Below are 22,227 nucleotides of genomic sequence, written 5' to 3'. Positions count from 1 at the left end.
TTCGGATAGAATTTTATTAGCCTACTAAAAATGACCTAAACCCCAATTCATACTCACCAGCCTGGAAATTCACAATTGTGGGAGCAAAGCTGGATTTAATCATGAATCTATTCAGGTTTATTCATGTTCTGAACAGTTAAAAGGATCTGGCCAAATTTGCCTCTGTCCCCAAAGGGCACCACCACAGTTGGCAGTGGTTGACACATCACGACCACTTCAGGGAGATACCAACTACTGGTTAGTCACCACAGTTACTACAAGGAGCAATTTATTTTTCAGTTTTAGAAGTACTCCCTTGATTAGATGTAGGCTCCCTCAAGAAAAAGTTTCCCTGAAATAAATAGATAATAACCTTCACACAGGCAGTTAGAAGTACTGAATTATACAGGTTAGTTCATAAAACCTGTAGGAAAATTACTCACAGCTATTAAAACAATGGCTTTTTGATAAATTTATATATAGCCATATTGGTTTCTTCTGCATTAAATTATGCAGGACTTTTGCATAATGGGTAGGGGGAAGCTATTTTTCTGTTAATCTGGCACGACTCATGAATACTAAATTCACATTTAAATAAAAGAAAAGAAAGGCATGGTGTATGATAGCTTTAATACACCTAGCACCTTCTCTCCAACTGAGACAGCTGCACTTTTCTGCACTACAAAGATGTCCAAAGCACAAGACAAAACATAAAGTTATAGATCAGCTTTCCCCTTCAGCTTACGCCCAGGTAAATCTAACCAGGAGAATCAGAATAAGAAAACTTGTGGGCAGCATTCATCTCAAGACCTAATTCAGGAGAGACCTCCAACAAGGTTTCATCATTGCAGGATGGCTTTGAGAAGAGGGCTCATTGGCGCTATAAAAAACTTTGCCCCCTGATGTTTTTTTCGTTGACTAAATTATTTTTGTAGGGATATTTTCATATCGCTCCACAAGGGAAAATGACTAGGGCACTGGCTTACATCCACAAAACAAAAGATTATGAAGAAAATTAGAGTGAAGTTATGAAAAATAACTTTTTCCTATAATATATTAATGCAGAATAATTTAATGTATCTCTACATGTAGTATATTTCATTTCTTTGTACTGCCAATCATATGCTAATATTTTCAACTTAATTTTGGCCATTAATAAGACATGGGGTCTGGTTTAAAATATTTAAAGATAAATCTTTGTTTTCAAGTAATCCTGTAAATCACACTACTCAACCTTTTCAAATAGTGATTACTGTCTATTCTAGTCTAAACATTGTTTTAATCTTTAGAACGCTAATATTAATGTTTCTGCAACATCATAAATCAAGTAAGTCAAAACCAGAAAGAGGCAGACAGCAGATGTTTACTCAGATGACTGAACCTGTCGTGATAAATACTAATGCCTCTTCAGCAAACATTGCTATAAATAGGGATAAAAAATAAAAGGCAAATCAATTCTGTGCATTTAGCTGGAGATTTCAGAAAAAGGGTTGAGACTTCAGGAAAAAAAAGAGCTGAGGAGACACAGACTGAGTTGAATGTCCCTAGACATTCAACATCTCTCTTTGGCTTTATTGAAAATCCCATATAATCTCTCTTTTACACACAAACATACAACTTAGCAAGATTTAGGTGCAAGCATAAGCATCTACAAGTTACTCCTCTGTCTCATTGTTAATCAACTAGTCCTCAAAGTAGTGTCTAACACCTAGAATGATAAGACCACTACCAGATGATGGAAAAGTTAAAATTCTAAGGAATTTATATAAACAGTGTGCATATTGATTCCACCCAATTCCAGTTGTTTGCATAAGTCTTAGTAAAAATAACTTCCCTCCATGCCACTTTTAAAGGCTTGTTTTATTGCTCTAAAAAATAAACTGCTTTTTGCTTTTCCTTGTGAGCCTTATCCAGAAGACCTCCTTGATGTGAGTGAGTTTCAAATAAATCAGGAAAATGTTCCTATAATGGTTTTTGAACGACAAAACAACTTCTAAAGAAAAAATAAACAAACAAGTGTTTTTCAGAAAGCTTTTTGTTTGCTCTTTGTGGAAAGTCTGAACTGTTCCTTTTATCAGTCTTTACAGAAACAGAATTGCAAACAGATCTTTCATTTTCTTATGGTTATTTGGGAGACAACCCTCTAGTCTGAAGAATCCCTTTCTTCTACTTACACTCAGTTAGTTACTGATGGACTTATAAGCTCAGAAAAGGACAAATCCATTGTCCATTAGACAAATCCATTGCAACACTTTCACAGAATATACATTTGCTTTATGCAAAAGTGTGCTATTTGAGAGTATTTTCAGTTACATCTAACCCAGTACTGAGTTCAGAGTAGTTCCTGGGGCAGAAAGGAGTTTAGCTCACTACCTCTTCTGGCCTAAGCTTCAGGGAAAAAAGTGCTGTTTTCAAGCCTTTTAAAATCACTGCCTATAGAACTGGAACAGGAGTAACAGGAGTGGATACCTCTCATAAACTGTGAGTTAAAAATTGTCTGAAAATAGATTCTTCAGCAGTACCTCCTTCTACCTCTAACTAGGACTTGTCCTTCTCCTGTCAAAGAGCTCGCCAACTCTGCTAGTCTCCCAAATTCCTCTACTTAGAAAGTCACATAGAGGGGAAAAAAGAAAGAAAGAAAGAAGCTAGGCAAATTTTAATCACTCTGTGAAAGGAACACAAGTTTCCCAACGTTAAATAAGAAAAAGCTGAAGTTTTAGCTTACGGTACTTGCACATTCTTTGAGCATTTAATCTAGATTTTTACAAAGTGAACAACCTTCAGCTTTCAAATTTAAAGACTCAGCTTCAACTTTCAAGATGCATTGTCTGCAAGTCAATAATGCTTAGACTTGCTCCTGTTGGGAAAGGGAAACCCCAAGGAGGACACACTGCCAGTGTCTGAGAAGCCACAGAGAGATTAATTTGCACTGAAGCTGCAATATTGGTTCAGGAACGAACGAGCTCAAACTATGAGGCGAAGGGGAAGAGCGGTACAAAGAAATTAATCTCTCATTCTGTATCTTGCTTTAGAAATAACCCAACAACATGCCTGAATGACCTTACTCATTTGCTGCATTAACTCCTTTAAGCAATCAGCTATTGCCGTCCTCTGACCTGCCCTGACTACTCTATTAAGTCCGAGGCAATCTCTTCATAAGACAGCGTGTAGCTGGTGAACTGTCACCTCCAGCACTTTACCACATGAATGAAAACTTCACTAGGAAACTCCACTCCTTTTATATCCATATCCAGTCATCATCTATTCATGCTCTGTCAAAATTTCTTTTGCATTTGCAAATTTTTATTGTAAACTCCTATATTGGTTTAGGAATCTCTAGGGTCTCATTTATACTCCACAGTGCATTGTGGGGCTTTTCTTCATTACATTTTTTTAAAGATCCAATCCCTAGAGAGTAAGGTCACAAGACCCACTAACTATTGTGTTTAGTAACACAAAGACAATGCTCTGTTCTCATAAAATTCAGCAAAGCTTTAGTCAGGGAGATTTACATACCAAAATCCCTTGGCAATAGAATTCATCAGCCCTGGAATTATTAGAAATGAACAAGGGCATGCATTTATCAGGGTGTGCTACATGCTTTTTTTGCCCTGACAGACTTGCTCTATAACAGTTTAATTCAGCTGAACAACAAAATAGAAAGCAGAGACGTTCATTTATGCCAGGGAAGGCTGGAAGTGGCTTATGCTGTTCTATAAGTCCCTGCTGTTTTGATACATTCAGCACTATTCATATCAGAGAAGATTTTCGTGTTTTGTCCTATTTTAAGGATAAAAACAAGGCCTTGAATCCCTAAAGATTTTAAGTATCAAATTAAGTTTTGCTTAAAATTACCCTTTTCAGAAAATACTTTTGGTGTAAAATCTTCTAAATGTTGGTCATGAAAAGGCAATTACACAATTTCTAAGTGAGCACTTTCTAAGATTTTAATGCTGTACAAACTTAGAAATGCCTGTGCTATGGTCGCATAATGACTGCTGAAACAATGCTTCTGGAAGTGAACTAAGTCCCCAAATATATTGTTTCAGAATCTTTAACAGTAATTAACAATAATTTTAGCAGTAATTTTTAAAAGGAAACAGTTTCTTTTCTCAGCAGCATACTTGAATTCCCATCTATAATTCTGCAAGGTTGTTTAATACAGACACAAGGCAAGTTTTACAACTGATCTTTAAGAACTGACCAAGAACTTTACTGTTTTAATTAAGATTATCGTCATTGCCAAGAACATAGTTTTATATTTGATTTCACATAACTGTTCTTAGCCTATTGTGTTAATTTCTTGGAAAATATTTTTAATGGTGCAAAAATAGGATTATGGATATCATGGATAGTAGATTATGGATTACAAATTGCTATCTCAGCTCCATGTTTTCTTCAAAGTGACTATTAAAGTGATGTCTGCTATCATGCTGTTTTCTCAGGAATCTAAAAGATTAATTCTCTTCTTATTTACTCAAGGTTTATACTAGCAGAGTACTACATGAGTAACTGAAAAGAGACTCAAGTCCTGAATAGCCCAACAGCCAGTTAAACCAAAGTGGAAATATACCACAAAAAAAGAATTCAGAATTGTGCTTCAGATTTCAAAATTGCTACCACAGGCAAAGGCCCATCCAGAAGTCGGGACCCCCACTGCAGAAGGCTCTGTACACATACAGCCAAGGAAACTGTCTTTATCTTGATATCAATTACTTGGTTATCTAAGTGATAGGTGCGCTGAAAATGTTAGTATTGTCATCACAGAGATATGAGAGAGAAGCGTGGGAAGGTAGAAAGACATCCTAATTTAATGCAGAAAATAAGTGTCAGCCAAGAGCCCTGGGGTACCTTTTAACCAATATCTAGGTCTTAACAGAAGCCAGAAGTAGACTTAGGGGCAGGTAAGTATAAGAGAATACCAGTTCTTCCTACATATTTTGATAGGCAAGGAACTATATTCCCTTTTCCCCACAGCCTCTGTCAGGCCCTCTTAGCTACTGGATTTTGAACTCCAGCACAGAAAGGGAGAAGGAATAATTCAATACCAAGCAATACTCCAAATCTTGTTCTCTCTGCACTCATTTGCCTCATGGGGTTCACCTAGGAGATCCAACATATGCTTAAATGAAACCACATGGTGGGTTTTTTCTGCTGTATCTTGTAAAATTCATTGACATGGTATACAGGAATTAGTTAAAAATGACTTGTGGTTTCATCATTTTCCAAGCTCCATGACGTTTTCATGTTTTGATTTTCAGAGACCATATGTAATGTTAGAGAATAAACGAAGTTTCTCTGTGTTTAACTCTCTGCCTTACACACCAACATACATCTTTTCTCTATAAATAGACTCCCCCATTAATGGCAATCTATTGAAGGTATTTACATACAGAACATATGCCAGCCTGTGGACATGCTATCCCACTGTTTTAATACTGAAAGCAATGACTGATGATTTGCCTGAAGAGTATGATCTTTGTGCAGCACTAGTAAGTTTTCCCGAGACTGCCAGTCTGTAATGTTATCTGAAGATGAAGCTGAGAAGCAACCTGTTAGAAAAAGCAGAAGCAATCTTGCTGCTTCTACATTAGGCAGTCAATACCACCTCAGGTTGGGTGGTCCGTAACATATTACCAAATAAGTGCAATAGAAGCGGAGCACTGGCTCCACTTTTAAGATATGACAAAGATATGTAAGAAATGACAAATCCTGGATAGACTGACCGTAATGAGCTTGTGGTCATCCAGGTGTTCAGACTGTTAGCTCAGTTTTCCCAGTGCTGGGAACGATAGCTGCAATATTTGGCAGGCACTCACATCTCCATTCTTGGTGTTTTGATGGAGCTCAGAAGTGGCAACATGTAATGATACAACTAGAAGGCCCAGCATAGCCAATGCTTAAAATAGCTTTTTATGGCAGAGGATCAATACAAAGCTCCATCTTATGCATTGAACACCATCTCTTTTCATGAACCTTTTTTGTTTCAGGGAAATAACCTCATTGATGTCTATGTGCCAACATTAATGATGTTCCTATGACAGTGAAAGTTCACAAATGGGCAGATGGTTAAGGTAACAAAGAGGCAATGAGCAATAAATAGCAAAAGAACAAAGGAAGACATAAACAGAGATTAAAGACAACTGGTTTAGGTTTGCTTCGTTGGGAGAGCTGGGCTCCAAGAATTCTTTGATGAAGTGAATATTTAATGGAGTCAAATTTTGTATTGCAGAATTTATAATATGACAAGACATTCCTAGAACTCAAAATGCAGCTGACGATTATACAGAGAGCAGTTCTGATGAGTGTGTTTTGGAGGTGCCAGAATATGAAATGTAGGAGCAACACTTTTCCTGATCGCTACAAGAGAAAGGGAATATTTGTGTGCATCTCAAGTTAAATATGAAGATGAGTAAAGATGTATTATTTTTCTCCTGCCTGGACAAAAGTATCTGTTTTAAAATGAATTTTTAACAGTCAGGGATCTTTGTCTACAGAAATGTGAGAATGGAGTCAGTAAGGAGAGTTCCATCACCTCAAACAGAAAAACAAAGAAACAAAATATTTCCTCATACTCTTCTTGTGGAACCTGTCTTTAATTCAGTGGTTTTTGAGTTTTAAAATTTGCAGATTCCTAAGAATTTTTCAGTGAAAACAGGAACTTCTATGTAGTAAGCTTAGTAAAATATGGTTGCTTTTCCAAGTTACTTGCTACTAGAATAAGTGCACATATCCCAAAAGTTAAATATTTAAAAAAACATTGCTGTGAGGTAAACATTTCTTTAGTCCAGAATGCTCAAATTAGTATTAATTATTCTAGGCACTTGCAAAAAAAACTTCTGAACATTTACTGGTATAAAAATCGGGGGGGGTGGGGGGAAGGGAGCAGGTCTTTAACAACCCTGGTTACAGCCAGCTATGTTTAATAAAGTCTTTAATTAAGTAGTGCAAGTGATCTCTATGAGCTCTTTTGGGATGGGAAGGTGGGGAGAGTGGGATTACAACCCACAGCACTAAATCAACACACACCATTATAGGCACATATGGCGCAAGTGGAATTCAGTAGAAGTTTTAGACATCTGAGGCCAAATCACCTCCACTGCTATAAAAGTTATCCCTTTAAAGGATAGGTCTAAAGGTCATAGTAGCTTATGCCAAATATAAAAATGAGAACTAGAGACAGGAAACGGTGTTCAGATGTTGCAGAGCTTTAAACCTGTTTTATATCTGCTTTGGGCCTTCCATTTATCCAGGCACTGCACACAGGACCTACTTTGACCATGTCAGATATAGTATAGGCTCATTTTTTAAGACATCAAAACAACTGTGCAGCAGCTGATAAAAAGCTGTGTGTCTGTGCTATACGGTATATTGCAATGGATCATATTTGTAAGAATAAATTAGTGGACATAAATATATTTATAGCTGCCCTAATCCCATTCTCTTAGGATATTTACAAATAATTAAATAGAACTCTTATCATCCGCATGTAGTAAAAAAAAAATATAAAAAAACCTCTAACTTCTCAAATATAGAATGAAGTGAGACTAATGGAACCAGGAAAGAGGACACAGCTTCCAGCTGGCATCACAGAAAGTTCTGTTTGGCTATGTGCAACAAACAGTGGCTACTAGGGCAGGATGACAAAAGCAGAGCATTTACTTTGTAGCCAAAGTTAACTTAGAGCCTATATTTAAACAGGCATTCTATACTTAAAAAACAAAATATATAGGACACTGTGCGAGTTCATCAAGTTTCTGCAAATGTTCTGCTATTAAATTAAATGTTGCAAGTATTTTATTGATGATGGAAAATGCAAGGAAATGAAATCATTGCAAAGATTATAGAGAGGTAAAAAAGATGGAGACTGAAGAACTAGAAAAAGATACTATGAACAGTATAGAACTGAAATGTTATAACTTTTCTGCCTGGTTCATGGCATGACTGTAAGGACATCGTAACATTTTTCAGTTCCGTTGCATACTCCAGCTTTCTGTGGTTTGTCAGCTATGTGAAAATCTGTGTGAGCAAAAGGGTATTTACTGTATTCACTGTGAGGTCTGAATCCTGGGAAAAAAAGACTGCCCCTATGGTTAAACAAGTAGTGTACAAGAAGAAAAATACCAGGCCTTTTCTTAGCTAAAGATCTTTGAATGTATTGCTAACACCATTCAGTAGTGATTAGAGAGGCCAAGGGAGATCCACGTTGCCTGTGCAAGGCCCAGACAAACACATACACACCGCTTTTAGCTGGTGTCAGAGCACCATTGATTTCATCAGGTGAGGAGCTGCTTCCTATTGAAAGGACGTCTTTATCCAACGGAGATTACTATGTACATTCATTGTTTTACAAACCGCAACCCAGAAGATCAACTGGGTCTTAAGGAGGCTAACAAAACCCTTTCTCAAAATCATCTAGCTTGAGTGGGGTAAGACTTTCCAGAACCTGCCCTAAGGGCAATGGAGGTGGGAAATGAATTGCCATCAATTTCCAACTCGCAGAAGTAAGCTAAGCTGTTGACTTTCAAACATATCTTCTTCACTGAAATACATGAGAAAATAATATAATTGTGGTTTTATTTTATTCCGGATTATCTTCTGCTAGAAATGCTTTTTTCCTATAGAGGTTAAACTTCTCACACTTTCTGCACCATATTTGACTTATGAATAAATGTATAAAGATTATTTTTTATTAGAAAATTCCTTAGCTTTTAGAACAAGTGGTATTATAATCACTCTTATACACCTGGGAAAACTGAGGAAATTATTATAATGCAATCATTACATCTGGCATTGAGGCTACGATACATTTGCTGCAAGATGACAGATTACTACTTACAGATTTTGCACACTAGTAACCATTGCTTACTTAATATCTGCAGGTGTCATAATCATGATAGAGAAACAATATTTCTGCTAGTCCCTACCAGTATAACATTGCATTTATCCACCATATAACCAACAAATGCAGAAAGTACATCACTGAAAATAAAATTTCAAATCAGTACCGTACCTGAAAATATTTACTCTTTTGATCAAGAAAACTAGTCTACAAAGAGAAATGTTATTGATCCTGGATTCAGCGTAGTATTGCTATGTAAATACTTTACGAATATGTGGTCTGTTAAAGTAGGGCATCGTGTTTCCAGTGCTGTTGTTTCCAGTGTTTCCCTGTTGTCAGAGTGGTAGCTCAGGGGTGAAAAGGATCCCTACATTAATTAAAAGCCTTCTCTAAGGAGGTAGGGGAGATGAGAGAACAGAATGGGGATGAGCTAAATCTCAAGGGGTCTCCAGGTAGGTGGTAAGACATAGGTAGCAGTTCTTGCAGAGGTGGTCTGACCAAGAAGGTAAACCCCATGGAGAAGAGATGATAAGAAATGATGAAGAAGTGGTAAACCACAGGGTGAACCAGGCGTGGATACAGACCATTTCCTGTTTTGAAGCGTATCCTCTTCTTTATGGTTAGGTTCTAAATACATGTCTTGCTTTAAGAAGGTAATTTAGTAGTTAGTTGTCATGAGTATTGTTTCCAGGGGGGCAGAAAAGCTAGAGACAACAAAGCTGACTCAGGGCTGCTAAGGCAGCTGTGATAAATCACAGAGGACTGCAGCCTGCACATGGTGGGAATGGAGTGTGACTCAGCTAAAAGGTGATGGATGCCTGAGGTTATTTATTCTGGAAGATGCCAGGGTGAGCTGGAAGTATAGTAATCCCTGTGTCTACAACAAACCCTCTGATTAATAAAGTTTGTATTTTAAGTCAAACGATGTTGAAAAGCCAAAGGATTTTGTATCCCCCCACCCCCCTTTTTTTTCTGTCCTCTTGTTTGAAAAAGAAATTGTGAAATGTAAGTATATTTAGCAGGCAAGTAGCAAAACATCACCACAAAGGGGGCATCTAATAACTAAACTAAAAGTTAAATTAGTACACAGTAGTTAAAGTACCCAGCTACCTGAAGCAGTTATCTTTCTAATGTTAATATGAAGAACACCTTGAATACAGGTAAATTTTATCACTCAAATTGCTGTATCTAATAAAAGCTATTTTAGTTCTCATGACTTCTGTTTTGGCAACATATTACTTTCCAATGTCAAGAATACGAAGGTGAGTTTGAGAAGGTCTGGTTGTTGATGTTGTTTAGTTGCTGTGTTAAAAACTAAGTGTTGTCTGATGCCTACTGCAACTGAGAAAGCAAGTCAACTCTTCAAAGGCTCGAGTAAACATCAGATAATAAAGCAGAAGAAAACAGAAGGAAATTGTGATTAACAGGCAGTTTCCAGTCTCAGTAAATAGCAAAAAAAAAAACAAACCCAGCCCTGATGTATTTCTTAGTGATAGAGAGCTCTGTCAGAACTCCTTGCTTCAAGAGCACACAGAAACTTGCAGAAACACAAATAAATCCACAGTGCTGCTTCAGATATAGTTATAGTTCAAGGTACTGACCTTTTAACATTTATTTATTCCGTGTCTTGAAGTCATTGCTTTTAGTTCCCTGTTCCCTAATATGGGATGAAGTGAAGGTGGTGGCAGAGAACACAGATCACAACCACCTTGAATCACTGAGCCTTCACCATTCACAGAATTGAGCTGTTATTACTAATCACAGGTAATACTTCACACATTACATGCACTTAATCACTTGTACACTCACATGATCACTCAGAATCAGGTGGCCAGAGCACGAGCTGAGAGGCCAACCCCAGCCACAGTCGTAGACTGGAGGGTCAAGCTGTGCGACACCCCTGGGCCAAAGCAACCTCTGACTTTCTCTTCTTCACTACGTGCTTTCCCTTATGTTGTCCTCTGCAACCACCTCTGCAGGGGAGGGTGACATTTTGAAGTGTTGCACAAATTTTAAGTGTACACAAACTTTAAACATACATATTTGAACATTTCCTAAAACACCTTAAAATCCATGCTGTTTGTTTCATTTCCCTTGCAAGTTGAGCAAACCAACACTAAAAAAAAAAATATACAAAAATAATTTTAAAAATCACTACTTATTTCAGACAGTCAGAAGAATTCCAGCCTTCTCCAATGTCTGAGTTGCCATTTACCCCAGGCTCGGCAGGGTAAGAGCATAATCTTATTCAATCCTCCATATAGCTGGTTGGAGATTTGTGGGTTTTTTAAACAGAGGATAATGCAGGGAGATAAGTTACATGTGTCCAATGCCATATAGCAAGTTGCTACTGATTAGTGATCTTCTGTAATGGTAATGCAGCATAGTCTTTGGGGGATTGCAATTGATCTTTTCTGAAGATATACAGTGTGCCCCTTCATTGACCCAGCCTCTGAGACTGCAGAGTGCACTGACAGTGGAGGATGAGAGAACAACGTCAAAGGCACTTTAAAGCTATGTTAAGAATTTAGGTTATATTAAGACAATTTTCAGTTAGCACTGTTTTGTTATATCCATGCTACTTTAGTTAATAGAGAGAAGGACAATTTTAAATCTTAAGCATCTGGGCCATTTACGCCCTAATAATTGCAGCAACCACAAGTTTTGACATTGACTGCTTGTTCAGTTGCATGGATCCTTTCCATGAAATCAGAGAAATCTGGAAAACCAGACTGAGTCTGTGCCATTCCTCACAAAAGTTTGTTTTCACTGATCTTAAAAGTTTCAGGGATGGGGACTCTGCTAACTTCCTATTCATTCATTTCCATTGCTTACTTAAGCAAAGAGATTTCTGCATCTGAGATGGTGAATGCAGTTGTCATAGTTGCTTAGGGATTAAGAAGACACAGGAAGCCATCTGCTTGTACTTACAGAGGACATCTATGCCAAAGCTGAACTCAGCTGCAGAGAGAAGAGGCATGGTCTCAGTGCCATGGTAAACACATGCAGAGAACACCTCCTCTGTTCTTTGTCTTATGCCCCTCAGATTCTCTTAGCTCAAACCAACTGATATTGAATGAATTAAACAAACAAGAAAAGATCGTGCTACCTTCCTAGTCCAAGACAGCCCTAGACAAAAACTGTGGGAAAGAATAATCCTTATGTTTCACCTGTCATTCTCTCATAAGTATGCAGTTATCAGTTGCTAATTTACAATCCCATAGAGTCTCCCCAATTTCTGAGTCTCTCCAAAGTCCTGTCCTACTGTTGATAAGTACTGTTGCTTCAAGCTTCATCATCACAACTTCTGCCTAGCAGTTAGAGGTTAATAAAATGTCCAGAATAAGATAAAAACCATTGTGATAATAAACATAGAATTTACTAATCTAGGTTAAAAAAGCAAAGCCTACTGGTGGTATATGAACTTTCCTATAATTTGCTGATAAGCTGCTTGTATCCAATTAAAATGCTATCTGAAAACCTAATTTTCCATAGTCAGGTCCCAATTCAGACAACGTTTGGTTATGAATTATAGACCATCCCTGTTTTACACAGCACTTAAATGTTTTTCTGATTGAACATGGACTCCTGAAACATTCAAAATCAAGAGATTTTTAAGAAAATAAAAATTGAATCTAAGAGGCTGCAGAGCTTACAGGGCACTGACTATTTGCCTGTTGTACTTATTCCTGATTAAAATCCTTCTGACTAAGCTATCCAAACTCTACGCTCACCACACTTGGCTAGCTCAGGCACACACAAATTTACTAAAGATAATTTTTGCTTAATCTTTCTTAGCACATGATAACTGCAGTTCCTGAGAAAGCACATTTTATGAGTGATTTCAACACAGAAGGAGGTATTACATATTGTTCTGTTGTAACTCCAGATATCTTCTCCTCTATAGGTGCCACTCATTTAAAGAGCTTTATGTGTTCTGTTGCAAATGAAGGTAGTAAAAAATGAGCACAAATCTACACGCAGGGTTATAGTTTGCCAAATGACACTCAAGCAGAATTCCAGCACTGAAGGATTGTGTGTTGATGACTGCTGCGCAGCCAACCCACCTGTCAAGACACAGAGAGAAGTTACTTAAAATAAAGAATGCCTGGTGCAAATCAAATGTTGATGGAAGGAGGACTTAATCACCTCCTGCAGCTCCACACGGCATTATGATAGTTTATTTCAGATTTATTTACTGAGTTCCTGTCACCTTTTCTCCCTTCATTAATTTGCTGGGAAAAGCTAAATGGATGGATAGGAGCCTGTTGTCTAAAGAGCAGATGTTATTGTAAGTACAGCTGATTTTCATAGTTTTCCCCTTTACCTTCCTGCTTAAATGAAACCTTCCCACACTTGTGCACACTATGCACAATGAACAGAGCATCGTCATGGCACTATCTTTGTGTTATTTGACACCAGGATGTGTTTATTTAGTGTTTTATCAGCTGCATGGTTTAGACCAGCTGATTGGCCTTGACCTTTCTGGCCCTTCTTGATCTTGGGAGATTTCCCTGTGGGTGCAGATACAAGGACTTCACAAGGAAAAACTCTCTTTAATCAGGTGGTTTATATCTGTCTGCTTGCTCAGCTCTTGTTTGGGGCAGCTGGGGCAGAGAGTTTGGTAGAAACTAGGCACATGGATGTATGGGGGGCACCTTTCCACTCAATTTTAGGGATCTGGTTACTAGCCAGACACACTATTTTGGCATCGTCCACCAGTTTGGGGAGGGTTATCTTTTTTGTCTGTTTGATTTTTTTCTGTCCTGGATTAAGAAGTATTCAAAGTCCAAAAGGAAAGAGAGAATGTAATGAAAACATGCATGTGGGGGGGCTGTGAAAAATAACCTTACTGTGAAGCTGCGATAATAAACAGTGACCCATGATGATCGTTACTGAGCAGCTACAAAAGCATTGGGAAAACAGGAAACATCATTCAGCTGCAATGGAGTCTTTAAGTAACTGGTCCTACAGCAGCTGAACATCCATTCAGAGGGTTGGAAAATCAGCAGGGCTTGCTAGGGCTCAGACGTGCATGGGGGGTTTGCTATTAAAAAGCGTGATGTCCTCTGAGCACTAACAGCAAGAATACATCTGAAGGTACACAGCATCTGTTCAGTTCCCTTTTCTAAAGCTGACCGTAGCCTCAGCACAAGTTTAACTGTTGCCCCCACGTACTTCCTGACTGATACAGGATGCTGTCTCCCACAGCAATAAAGGAAATGATAGCCTCCCATACACATTCAAGTAATAATAAAATAAGAAGTATGTAATAATAACCAGAGCCATATGAAATATATATTTCATGAACGAAAATTAAACTGAAGAAATGGTTAAGCATGAAAGGTCAGGGTTTATAAACTGAACATAATCTCCTGTGCTTTACTCCTCCCTCCCCACAAGCAGATTAAATTTTAATGATTTTTGGAAGCTCTGACTGCTAAATACTGTTTCCAACCTTCTGTATGAATGACAGCATAACCCTAAGGCCAGTGAAAGTGGCCAATCCCATGTGCTTTTACATGCAAGGTGTTGGATTATTCCCTAATGTAAATAACATACAGTCCTGGTGGGGTGGTGTGAGCAATTAGGATTGAAAGCTTTGGGCAGAGCTCAGGCAATCCAGATCTCCACCGTTCCAGTGCTGACAATCCAGTGATAAACTCTTCTGGAGCAGAAGACAAGGGTGCTGTGTTCATTTTGCATAAAATTAAACGTCCACACTAACTGAAGACATTGGGAGATCAGGCTTGAAGTATTCAGCAAGGGTAATTTAGGTATATATCCTAATAACTGCAAATCTCTACTTTGCAACACATGTATGTATTTTTTTTTTACTTACTCTAGTAAAGGATTGACATGAGTATGTCATAGTTTGAGCTTTATTCAGCACCCACAAATTAAGATAATGGAAGAAGCTGAAGACCTAAAATGGTTTAAGATATTTCTTTGGCTTCAGATGAAGATTTACAGCATTCGTGCAGCCATCAAGCAATTACAGGTATCAAAATGGGAAGTGATGTAAGCCAACAAGAGCATGAAGTTAACATGGACTCTAGCAAGGCAAGGTTTAGAGGGCTGGTTTAGTGAGAGTAGGGTAAAGAAAAGGAACTTGGCCTGAAATACAGTACAGGCTGGGGCACTATATGACCTCAAGCCAGCTGCTTACCCTCCTGTGCCTTAGGCAAACCATAGGTGACTCCTTACACTTACCAAATATTTCACCTGTGTTGATCCTAACTGCTAAATGAACGGCAATCAAAAGTTGCAGCAAATTTTAAAAGGGTTGTTCATTGCTTATTCAGTTACTTGAACTAGTTATTCGATTTACATATTTGTTTAAAGCTTGATTGTTTTCAAATGAAATAGAGACAAAAATACAAACTAATAATAGTTTGCACTACTGATTTTAAATTGTTTTCAGACAAAACACATATTAAACTGGACAAGTTAAAGCTTTCTTAAGGATATTCTGCACTGATTCAGACATATTAAATGAATTTACATGAGAATGCATTTTTTTCAAAGCATTCCAAGCATACAAAATCATGGCGTTCACATTAGAATAAACAATTTCTAAGTACAATCAAACTGCAACTTTCATGATAAACAATATTATTTCTATTGTCTACCTGCACACCACCATTATTTTTTTTAAAATCAGCAATGGTGAATCATTCTAGTTTCACAAAAGAAGAAACTGAAATTAGGTCCCCCACAGTCAGTAGAAGAGTCTGGACTAAAACTTGTTCCCAACCCTTCCTACTCTGGTTGTTAAACACACTGGGAATTAGAGTTAGTTTTTGTAATTTGTGTTGTTTAGAAGTATGGGAAATGTGACAAGACGAGAGGAAGTGGAGATGTACAAATATATAAAAAAAAGCCTTTTCTGGTGTGAGAGTCTGGTGATGAGAATTGCAGAACAAGTTTCTCTTCACAAAAATCAGATCATCTTGAGGTCATTATCACACTTGCAAAAACCCTGAGCATCACTGACTTTTCACAGCTTTTGTGCTTGCCCATCTGTCGTTGCTTCCTTGTCTTCCTCGCACGCCAGTGGAATGAACACGATAGAAACCAGCAGGGTAATTAACGGGGCTGCTATCTCAGGAGGTGCCCCCTTTTGTGGAGTGCAACTCTAATGTATTCTTTAGAGACACGCGGTACAGTCAGGAGCATTCCTACACTTCCAGAAATTGTGGTTCACTGCCTCAGCCCACATGGGTTAGAGAAACATTTATTTTAAAAAAAAAAAAGTTAGGGAGCCTCAAGCCATGAAGAAAAATGTATTTTGTTGAAGGACTCATTATCACTTAGCTTTCCAGCCTGAACACAGACCAACAGCACATTCTAATAAACTCACAAATAAATAACGAATTCCATAATAAACTCCAGAAACTGTGTGTGGAAATTGCTGTACCTGCTGCTTTCAACTACGTATGGAGGTAATGGAAATACTATACCCCTTTGCACCTGCTCCTATCTGTTAGTTCCTCTTGAAGAATTTTCCCTGCACAAATTGTAGCAGAGCCTAAAAAACACGCACACGCATGAAAAACACTTCTCAAGAACTGGAACTTATCAGAGTTCAGGCAAAGGTAGCGATTCCCCTCATTCACCTTTCTTCCACTGACATGGAAAGGAACCTGGATCCATTTCAGCAGCCTGCCTTACAGTTTTGCATCCTCAGCAGAACCCACAAACATCCTGAATCAGTTTACACCCCTGCTTGGCCACAAGAGTTTAATTATAGTTGTTATAGCCCCTGCTACAGTTAAACTTGTAACAGTAATTGTAGTTGTAACATCCCCTTCAGATGCAGACTGATATCTTTGCTCTTCTCTCATCACACCTACAGAAATTTCTTATATTTTGAGGCATGACAATAATGTGCAGTTTGCTACTGAAAGTCCTAAATATTTTTGTTTTCCGCTTGCTCACTTGCAATAGTCTGAGCTGCTGGTGCCAAGAGAATATGTGCCATCACATCAGCAAGCATTCTGCAAGATGTGACAAGATATTCTAAAAACACAGTGTAGAGGAGAAACTATCCAAATCTAATCCACTTTTTCCAGGATTTTTAACTTGCTATTGATCCACATGACTCATATTCAATGAGATCATTAGATGTTGAGAAACAAATCCTGCATTAATCTCTTATCTTACAATTCTGGCGATTTCAGCTCTTGCTAGCACTCTGAGATGGACCTACAGGCTGTGACTTACTTTCTCTTTTGAACTACGCAATTCTTTGTCACTTCTATCTATGTAAAGATACATTTATACCTATGTGGATTTGAACTGTGAGTTTTTCAGCATGTTACTGAGGTAGCTTTCCACTCTATCAATGTACTACAAGCCTCAGAATCACCCAGCCAAAGGTGGGCACCAAATTAAAATTTTATCCTGAAGGGAAGAGGCTGGTTTTCTTGAGGTGGAGAATTGTGGTGGAATGGTCCTGCATCCCTCATTGTTACTTGTGGTTTTGGGGAAAAATAACTTACACTGAGATACACTCAGATTAGACACAGGGATATTTGGGTTTGACTCAGAACTTCAATATAATTCTCATTTAAAAATCAAGGAGGTATATTTATTGGTATTGAAGCATATTTTGTGTTATGCAAAGCTGCTAATAACTGATTGGAGATAAAGAGTTCAGAAGAGCTCCTCCGCAGTTAAATCTGTGGAAGAGTGAATCTTGCATCATTGCTGTGAAAGTATGATTGACCTTGCCACTTCCTTGTAGACAAGAAGTATGCCTGCTCCAGATTAAGAGGCAGAAGCAAGAAAAAAAAAAATCCAAGTCTACACTAGGCTGACACAGATGATATAACACAAGAGAGATTGTAAAACCAAACCAGGTAGACCTTTGCAAAATGAGTATTGATCAAGATATTGGAGAAAAAAAAGGCCCACAGGAGCCATTTCTACTTCAGTTTATAGAATGGACATGCTATATTCTACACTTCACAACGAATTAAAAGTTCTGTATAGAATACACAAAATCATGCAAAAAACCAGGCAGTTATCATTTCAATAGCCATCTGTTTGTGAGTTCAGTCTTACATTTTTAATTCATTCAATTAATATTCTGCTTTTGTTTTAAGGGAGATGATATCTTTTTTTATATATGTCTATTGTATGAAGGCAGCACAGTTGTGTTTCTATTATCTATGAAGCAGTACTCACCACGCTTGGTTAGGGGAGCCACTACATAGACAAAACTATTCACAGGCCTCCTATTCATTTCACCAGAATTTTATAGAACTGAAATGAGGTCCTTTTCTCTTTATTTGGCACTTACATGAAGGACAGTTTATCTTCAGACAGCTATATCTTACCAATAGAGATAGACCCTAACTTCAGTGCTCAGAAGCAGCATTTCTCTCTCTCTATGCTGATTATATTGAGAGCCTGAGCTTCTGAAGTAGTCATAGACAACTAAAATATAGGGTGTTTCAACATCGCACAGTGTTAGAAGGTACGTCAAATAAATAAAATGCATGAGATTACCTTTCAAGATGGTCTCCATGTACCATATTAAATGCTAAATCTAGACTGGGATTTATGCCGTATATACTTTTACACTCAGCTAGCAGCAATGCAACTAAAGCAAATGCAAAACCTTAGGATTTGAGTCCTAAAGAGTTAGAAAATATAGACTTAAATATTCCTTTAATTCTCCATCTCTGTACAAGTCCCCTAAACACGTATTGTAGGTCATTTTAAAGTCGGCCACATAAAAGAGCTAATGCCGAAATTCATTAGTTCTTATGCAAATTATACTGATTGCATCTACTCTGACATAATCCACAATTGACTTTTTTTGTTTCTTTTCTGATCATTCCTCTCCAGTTTCTTACATTTTGGATCATTATTTGACAATCTTTGGTTTGGTTGTTTAGATGTTGAGGGTTTTTTTTGCAGGGGGCCAGGGGGATGAGCACAGTTGTCTTCAAACAGGTTTTGCTTACAGTTAGGGTGGTTATAAAATAGTAGCACTGGTTGCTTTTTGAGAGCGTGAAGGGAGCATAAAACACTATCATACCCAGAGATATTTACCTGAGTAGAATCTGACAGAGCAGGGGTTAGGAATGGGACACAGTTTAACATAGGCTTTAATAATCTTTCTGGTTGAGGCTACATAAAGCAGAAAGATTCAGTGTTTGTCCTTATGGAGAATCACGCTGACAGTATTTTGTAATCAGACACAGATAAAGCAGAAAGTGCAAACAAGCCCTGCTCCCACCTCGCCTCTGACACGGTCCCCAGACACTGCCCCATTTCTGTGTTCCCCCTATTAAATTATACTTGTCTAGGTTGCTTCTATAACAGATCTCTATAGCGGTTTCCATCTTTCACAGGGTAAGATTACTTATCCTGTGGCCTTTCTTTCTTGCACAGATGTCTAAACCCATATACACCTGTCGTATATCTATTAGGCCCTTCCTGTGAAGACCTAATCTATCTGCCATTGGCAATCTGCAGAACAGCCATGAAAGGCAAGAGCTATCCTGCTAAATGTAGCCTACCCTGTCTATCTGAGGCCAGGGGTAACATTTAATTTCTGGCTAAATGAACAGGTCAATTACTTTATTTTTACTTATATTAAAATTCACATTTTATAGCTATTTTATATTTTATAGGTATGGCAGCACACATCTGATCTAGCATGAACTGGCCCATGGCCAGCTGAAAAGAAGTGGGTGTTACACACAGCACTGATATCTGCCCTGTACCTTTAAAAACTGACCATACATACCATTAACGGAATACCGTAAATGTCAGTCAAGGCCTAATTAGTGTCTATAAAGGTACTTCCTGGCAATAATTGATTTCTTAATCCAGATCCCAATCTGCTCTACTGATATTCTTTAATGACTTTCTGAAGTCAGTGATAACAAATTGGATATGAAAAGATGTTTTCGTCAATCTGGAGTATTCACAGGAGACACAAAGACGGAGTTAACGTGATGCTGTTGCCAAGAGTGACTGAGTAGACAGTGTTTGCAATTACAACTCACTTCCCTAACTTGGTTTCCAGCAAAGCAGCAGCACTTTAACTTTAATTATGGCTGCCCCAGAGTAATCGAGGAGGGAAAAGGTTGCTTTCCATTACTTATTCGTTCTTTTGTCTTTCACTCTCCTCAGCAAACTCAATAATGTAATTAAACTCTAAAGGCTATTTGCTGACAAGCTGTGATCAAAACATAACAGAAGATGATAATGATGCTCAAGCTGGGTTCCCTCCTTCCTATAGTGCCACTTTCTGCCAAAGTACTTCCTTTGCACAAATTACCGTATGCCGTAATCGTATCTTTTGGAAGCAGGGTGTGATGTATAGGTAGCTGGCAAGGTTTAAAATCTTGCCATTAGAATCACAGAATCACAGAATCACAGAATCATAGAATCACAGAATCAATCAGGTTGGAAGAGACCTCTGGGATCATCGAGTCCAACCGTTGCCCTGACACCACCATGGCAACTAGACCATGGCACTAAGTGCCATGTCCAGTCTTTTCTTAAACACCTCCAGAGATGGTGACTCCACCACCTCCCTGGGCAGCCCATTCCAATGTCTAATAACCCTTTCTGAAAAGAAATTCTTCCTAATGTCCAACCTGAACCTCCCCTGGCGAAGCTTGAGGCTGTGTCCTCTTGTCCTATCGCTAGTTGCCCGGGAGAAGAGGCCAACTCCCACTTCACTACAACCTCCCTTCAGGTAGTTGTAGACTGCAATAAGGTCACCTCGGAGCCTCCTCTTCTCCAGGCTAAACAACCCCAGCTCCCTCAGCCGTTCCTCATAGGTCAGACCCTCCAGACCCTTCACCAGCTTGGTCGCCCTCCTCCAGACTCGCTCCAACACCTCAACATCTTTCTTGAAGTGCGGGGCCCAGAACTGGACACAGGATTCAAGGTGCGGCCTCACCTTAAGCTTAAAGAGGAATTGCATTAATAGCCTGTTTTTCCCATACCTTCCATTCAGGCAGAGGAAAGGGTAAATTCAGCCATTGTAGTGGCTGGCAAACACTGGTGTCTCATTCCAATCTTCTACTCAAAACAAATCCAGCTTAAGGGTAATAGGCCACTATGGCCTCTAATTTCAGTAAAAGCAGTATATAGTATGGGGAGGAAGGTCTGGGCTCTGTAAGGAAAGGGAAACATCAGAACATTTTTAGATAATCACGGAAAAAAATTGAATTACAAAGATTTTGGAATCTTTATGTCATAAAAAGCATTCCCATGTTTTATATTGCTTTCTGGTTTATATCTGCACACTGTAATATACAGTCATATAAACTGATTTTTCTTCTACCATTGAAAAATCAAATAAATGAAAAATAAAACTTTTGATAGATTTTCTACAGAGAAGAAAACTTGCTAAATTTAAATTCTGTGAGTAAATTAGGACAAGGAAGACAGTCCTGTCATTTCAACAGCCTCCTAGCACTCCTTCTCTGTCTCCCAGTTGCTAATCTGCTTGGGAAATAACAGCATTCTGGGTCTATAATGATAGGAGAAAGAAGCAAACATGAACAGGACCCAAGGTGAATCAGAGGAACCATGGTCCCATGGCTGCTGTGAACAGCTATGGATCTAGCCTGCTTTTCAGTCAAAGACACAATTCAGCCACTCCCCTCGCCCATCCAAGCATCAGCACTTACAGTGTGCGAAGCAGCACGTAGGAGAGACAAAGGCTCCCAGTTGACACAGATATGGCTGCTGTTGTTTGGATTAGGTGCAATCCTGTGGAAGAACAGGGGACTTCTCCTCCCCTCCCTTTAAAGGTAACACCTGATGAAGTTTCTGGCAGCTGTATGGTCATGGGGCCAGCTGCAGCACAAGTGGGAGAGCCTTGTGAGGGGTGGTCTGTGGCAGGGAGCAGACAGAAAGCCAAGTGTCAGAGGTGACAAAAAAAGAGAGACTTTTGCAGAGACCCACAGGCTTTGTGCATGTGTTTGTGCAAGCCAGGAAGATACTGAAAGCTGCTGGGATGAAAAGTGAGCATGGAGGAGAGAAATGCCCCAGGAATGTGGGGGTGATATTTGCTCTCCAGCCTTGTGGCTTACTCTACTTCTCCCACCAACTCTGAGGTCCTGCTCTTTGAACAAGGTTTCCTTGTTCTGGTTTAGTACTTTTGTTTTGCTCTAAATGTAACTTTAAAGATGGGAAGTCCACGATGACTCTTGATGGGTTCACTTTAAAGAAAAGGCTCACTCCAGGGCTCCAGGGGATCAGTCATACACAGTTATCTTCAAAGTGAATCTGGGTGGTTGTGGCAGTGCTGCCCTACCTGCCCACTGCAAGCAGTTGCTGTGGAGGAGCAGGCAGGCTGAGGATGCTTGCAGCCCATCCATCCCTGCTCCTAGTGTGGAAGAGGGCTGAGGTGTGGGGATGACACA

The sequence above is a fragment of the Nyctibius grandis genome, chromosome 2, assembly GCF_013368605.1.
Source record: "Nyctibius grandis isolate bNycGra1 chromosome 2, bNycGra1.pri, whole genome shotgun sequence".
Taxonomy (NCBI): domain Eukaryota; kingdom Metazoa; phylum Chordata; class Aves; order Nyctibiiformes; family Nyctibiidae; genus Nyctibius; species Nyctibius grandis.
Note: the sequence above shows the minus strand (reverse complement) of the source record.